The sequence below is a fragment of the Aulonocara stuartgranti genome, assembly GCF_965226115.1.
Source record: "Aulonocara stuartgranti genome assembly, chromosome: 6".
Taxonomy (NCBI): domain Eukaryota; kingdom Metazoa; phylum Chordata; class Actinopteri; order Cichliformes; family Cichlidae; genus Aulonocara; species Aulonocara stuartgranti.
The window spans coordinates 11058711-11064727 of record NC_138944.1 but is presented as its reverse complement, the minus strand read 5'-3'; positions in this window follow the sequence as shown (position 1 = coordinate 11064727).

The following is a 6017-nucleotide window of genomic DNA, read 5'->3' as shown; positions in this document are numbered from 1 at the left end:
GTGCACTCCCACAAAATGTCTATTCATCCTCTTTCCAAACACATGTACACACAATTTCCCAGCAGCAGGTTGGGAAACAGTTTAGTCCTGATACATATTATCTCTTCTCTAAAGAAACAAGTAAACACTGGAAAATCAATAAAGGTTTACATGTTTAAATAATGTCTTACCATGCAGTTTAGTAATTAGTTCACGGGATCTAGTAAATATTCTTTTGTGTTTTATAAAATGTCATGTTATTGCTCATATTATTGTACTGCCTGTTTTGAATCCACATATCCACCAGTATGTAAAAATTATCAGACAAGTGGTCTGATCAAAACATATTGAGTAACTTTACATGACGTATTTGGCTGGGATTTTTGAAGTTTCAGCAGCAGGGATTTTTTTTTACAGTAAAATCCTGACGCCAATGTATGAGATCTTGTATTTTAGGATTTCAATGACAGGGAAAGAAAAGAAAGCAAAAGGGATCCTGCCTTTACCCTCAGAACAAACTTATACTTCTCTGTGCCACATTAACCAAGGGCATAGAGCACTGCTAATGATCCTCCAAAATGCTTATCATTTAAAGGTGGTGGCATTTATATAATGGTCAGTTGATACTACGCTGTAAAATCTAATCTAATCTAATCTGTAAAAACTATGCAAACTTGGTGCCTCAAAAAAATTGGGTAAAGTTTTACTTAAGATGATTAAGCCTGGGCAACTTACTCAATTTGAGTACACTGTACAGCCTCATTAGTTCCCAGAACTCAAAAAATTGAGCAAAGTTTACTTAAGATAATTAAGCTAGGGCAACCTATTCATTTTGGGTACACTGTACAACCTTGTCAGTTTCCAGAACTCAAAATAAATATGCAAACTCGTTGCCTCAAAAAATTGAGTGAAGTTTCCTTAAGATGACTAAGTTAGGGCAACTTATTCACTGTGAGTACAGAGTAAAAACCTGTTTCCAGAACTCAAAAAAACTATGCAAATTCGTTGCCTCAAAAAAACTAAGTAAAGCTTACTTATGTCTGTGAAGGTTCTCAGTCATCCAGGTCATCGTAGTCAAAGGAGCTTGCAAAGAAAAGCGTCTGGACTTCTTAAAGAAGTCCAGACGCTTTTCTTAAAGCTCACTTAAGATGACTAAGTTAGGGCAACTTATTCATTGCAAGTATGCAGTATTAAGAATAACTTGATATTCTTGGGAGAGTCATAGGACAGACGGAGAATAAACTTAACCTGGGTGTCTACTGTCTTGTGCAGTCTGGGAGATGATTGAATGTTAGGGTGGGTACAGTTTCTTCTGCGGTGGGGTCGGGTGGGCTGCCCCGGGTCCTGTGGGGCTGGGCGGTCCTGGTGTTGTGTTTAGTATGTTGCTCTGTTTTTTTTGGTTGTTTTCTCTTCTTTTTCTCTCAACAGGTGATCCAGGAGATTTTTTCTCGTCTTTCTCTTTTTAAGTGCCCTTTCTCACTGTCCCCCTTCCCTTCTGTTTTTCTTTTCCTTCATCTTTCTTTCTCCCTTTCCTATCCCTCAGTCATGTCTGTCCCATCTGTAACAACTGAAAATAAAATCAAATAAATAATAACAACAAAGGTTGATCAAATGGACCAATACGGCAAGGCCGTGATGATCCATTTGGCAAAGTAAATCCATTGGGTATCCTTGCTGGTCTTCAGACAACAATTCTGACGGCTAAAGAACCAAATGGGACAGGCAAAAAAAAAAAAAAGAATAACTTGATATTTCTGACAGTACAATACTAATTATTTACCTACTGACAAACATTTCAAGTTCAACTAAATGAAAAAACAATTTGTGGTAACCTGAATATGATTAACAATAATTAACAACACTTTTTGTAATGATGTTAAAATAAGCCCAACTTTAATTTTCAAATGCAAAAACGTTTAACAGCCAACATACTGGACACTGTTCTCTTGAACAACAAACAATTACATTGCCATCACTGTTATAATCTTACAATGAAACAAAGTCTCAGATTGAATTATTCTGAAAATAAGTTTAGGCCTACCACAAGTGTGTTTTGTACTTACTTATATAATGAAAATAAAACATATTTATTGTTCTGTCACAAATGCAGTCTAATTTAAACACCGCATTTGTTTTTCATTCCAACACAGGAGCTGGAATGTTGTATTATTTTAAGGATGCCTTGTTTCCAGTCCAGGCATTACTGCCTGAATGACTGTCATGGATCGAGGTGATGCAAATGTAAGTGCAGAAGAAAGTCTTTAACTTCCCTTAGGTACAGTGGCAGTGGATGTGGGTTGGAGATGCAATGAGCTTGAACCTGCAGGCGGCCATCTTTACAAGTACGAATTTTGCAAAAAAGTGCCCCTCTGTCAGCCAAACACATCTGTTCTCTGATTGGATTGTTACATTTGTGATTGACATGACATTGACCAATCAGATAAAAGGAAGAAAAATAGGGTCAAAATTCGTACTTGTGACTTGCAGGTTTTTTTTTTGGCTAAGTCCACAAACAAATCTTTTTTACACACACACAAATTCTTTTTACACATACAAATCCTGATTTACAAATACAAAATTTTGAGCCCATACACAGGTAACTCCTGGCATATCATGTGGTCTTTTGCCATTCAGGTTAAACATGATATATATAGTTAGTTAGTCGTGGCTATGGATTGAAAATACCCCCCAAACCCCACCCCTAACAGCTGCACCTCCTGAAAAATTTTGCCTGGCTCTTATCTCACTTTTTTTTTTTATTTCAAACAATCAACAGAAAATTTCGCAGACATATTTTTATATAAGGTTTTTAAGGCTGTGGTGTTCATTTTCAAGTAACATGAGCCCAGCGGCAGAGGGAGTGTTCGCCCAGGGCGCCAAACAGGCTAGGACCACCACTGGACTCACCTTCACTGCATCTACAATCATGCCTCACTGGCTTAAAACCTGTGCGCTGCTTGTGCTGTTGTTGTTTTTGGTGTTGATGTGTACAGCTGGCAGCAGGAGGGCTTTGAATGTAGGCTACTGTTACAGCAACCGGGTGATCACTGTAAGGGTGGACAGCACGCAGCTTGGTCGAGGTTGAGGTGCGCGGGGGTCCTGCCTGAGGGCAGCATGCTGTCCGCTTCGGCACGCAGGCTGCATGGTCCTGCGATCTTTTTTTCTTTGGTAATCTGAAGTGCACGCAAACCAGTAAACAAATTAAAACAAATACTGTTGATAAACTATAATATAAAAATTACAATAAAAATTCTCAACAACAAAAACAATTGGTAAAAATATAATTAATATGTAAACAACTTAATAACCCCCAAAGTGTCTAAGCCACGTGACGTGTCAGTGCAACACCGAAACATAAGGGGGGGGGGGGGGGGGGGGGGGGAGCAAAGCGTGCCTGCTCTCCGCTGACGCAGGAGCGGCGAGTCCAGCGACCTGGCTGTTTCGTTTTTGCCGAAAGCACAGCATAGCAAACAAGCAGAACTAGAAAGTAAAGAATTGATCTAACCAGGCTAGTATCGATCCGATACCGATCCCGACTTGGGATCCATACTATCGATATTTGGATCGATCCGCCCACCACTACCTCCCGCACTGAGAAGCAAAATTTCCAGCTTACTTAGTTTTTCTAAGTTAAGACAACACAAATAAATTGAGTTGATCAGCGGTTTTGCATAAAAAGTACCGGTAACTTACTTAAATTTACTTCTAATAATAAATTGATTAAAAAATGAGTTCAGCCTACTTAATATTTTTAATTAAACACAATATTAGGTTTTACAGTGTATGGAGTATATACTGTCGAATATTCTTTTCTTTTCTGTTTTTTAACAACTCATGTTATTGTTCTGTCTCATTTGAATCAAAATATACACCAGTATGTAAAGGTAATCAGACAAGATTAAATTGTCTGTATGTAATCAATTATTGTAAATGTAAATGCTATCAGGAAATGATCAGACAAGAGAGGGTTTTCAGGAAACACTGTTAAATGTTCAGTTTCTATGCCATATTTTAAAACAAGATCTAGAGTGTGATTAAAGTGGTGGGTGGGTTCTTTTACATTTCAAGAGAAGCCAATTGAGTCTAACAACTATGGAAGACCATTTCCGCCACAAAAAAAAAAATCCATAGCTTGAAATTTCGAGTTATCTTTCTCAAAAATCCAACTTATTAACTGGACATTTTGAGAAAAGTAACCCGAATTTTTAAGTTAGCTCTGCCAATCAGTAATCTACGTGAATGATGCAATTTTCTTGTTACCCGGAAGGATATGCCGCAGAGGAATGCACACTCAAAACCGGATTGCAACAAACTGGAGCTTTCGAGAGTACATTTGCTGATAGTAACGGCATGTGATTCAGCTAATAACACAAGGATTTCATCATTGGTGAAGCCACGCTGAAAATACTCAGCAATTTGTGGATTCATGACTGGCTGTAATACTGATAGCTTAGCATTTGTAGCTGAGGGCTTCAGCTTCCGGGTAGCAAGGAAATTACATCATTAACGTAGATTACTGATTGGCAGCGCTAACTCAAAATTTCGAGTTACTTTTCTCAAAATTCTGAATTAATTTCAAGTTAACAAAATTTATTAATTTAACATTTTTTGAATTAATAAGTCGAAACTCAAAATTACGAGATATGGATACTTTTTTTTTTAGTGGCAGAAACGGGCGTTCATAAATAACAGATTAAATGCTGTGTTGAGGCTGTCATTTTTAGCATCTACATGGATGTTAAAATCACCCACAATAATTATTTTATCTGAGCTGAGCACTAAATCAGATAAAAGTCTGAGAAATCCGACAGAGACTCTGTGTAAGGCCCAGGTGGATGATAGATGATCACAAATAATCAGAATCAGAAATACTTTATTAATCCCGAAGGAAATTATAGGTTACAGCAGGCAGCACGCTAATGGCGCATGCGCACTTACAAAGGAACCCTCCGACCAAACTTTATACAAACATCACATTGGGAAGACATGTCAGAGAGGTAGGCTGATAGGAAAAAACAATGAAAATACATAACATGAGGTGAGAGGAGGAGAAAAAAACTCCACTCAGACTGAGCTCCTAATGGGAGAACAGTTTGAGAACAGAAAAAAAACACCCCAGCACAAAAAGCACATGTCTGTCAATACACCATAGACCGCATGAAATGATGGTGGTTTTTCCTTTAGTGCGAACAACTGCATGTGAATTTCACAGCCTCTCTAGCAGTCCGACACTGGTCTCTCAATCTCCCATTGGAGAGCCGTGAGCTTCTCCAGGATGTTATCAATCTTGCTCTCAAAGAGCAAATTCTGAGAACTCACAACCGCCGTGAGCTTCTCCAAGATGTTATCCAATTTTCGCTCAGAGGTCTTAGTCTGCGTGTTCACAGCAGCCTCAAGCTTCTCCAAGATCTTATCCGTGCTGCGTTCAATGAGCCCATTTTGAGAAGTCACGACTGTTAGAGTGAATTGTTAAATGTTTGTCATTTTTATGTTTACCATTTGTACATTGTTTTAACTCTGATGAAAGAAATTCCACTGTCCTTCCCCCCAGATTCTCGAGGTTCTAGGTGGGGGGCTGTAGTCTTTTTTCACAGACACATCCTTGTGCTTTTGATGTAAGCTTCCTGCGTTTACGACCCTTTGGTCAGCAGGAGGTCTGACACACACACACACACACACACACACACACACACACACACACACTGCGAGAGAGAGATATATTGATCAATCAAATAGTCCAAGCATTTGTAAAACTGAAGGCAGCACATTAATCAGACTGCAGACTATATTCTACACACAGGATCTAATTAGACTACAATTGCCAAATTATGGAAGTGTATAAGTTATGCATGATTGATTATATAGTAAAATTAATCAATGTAGCACATACTAAACTTCATAATATACACTAATAATAATAATAATAATAATAATAATAATAACAATAATAATAATGTGGCCAGCTGAGTATTCTTAACAGCAAAGCACCCATGCAAAAGTTAAACTTGCTGTTCTACAAAAAAATTAGATAGGGGGAG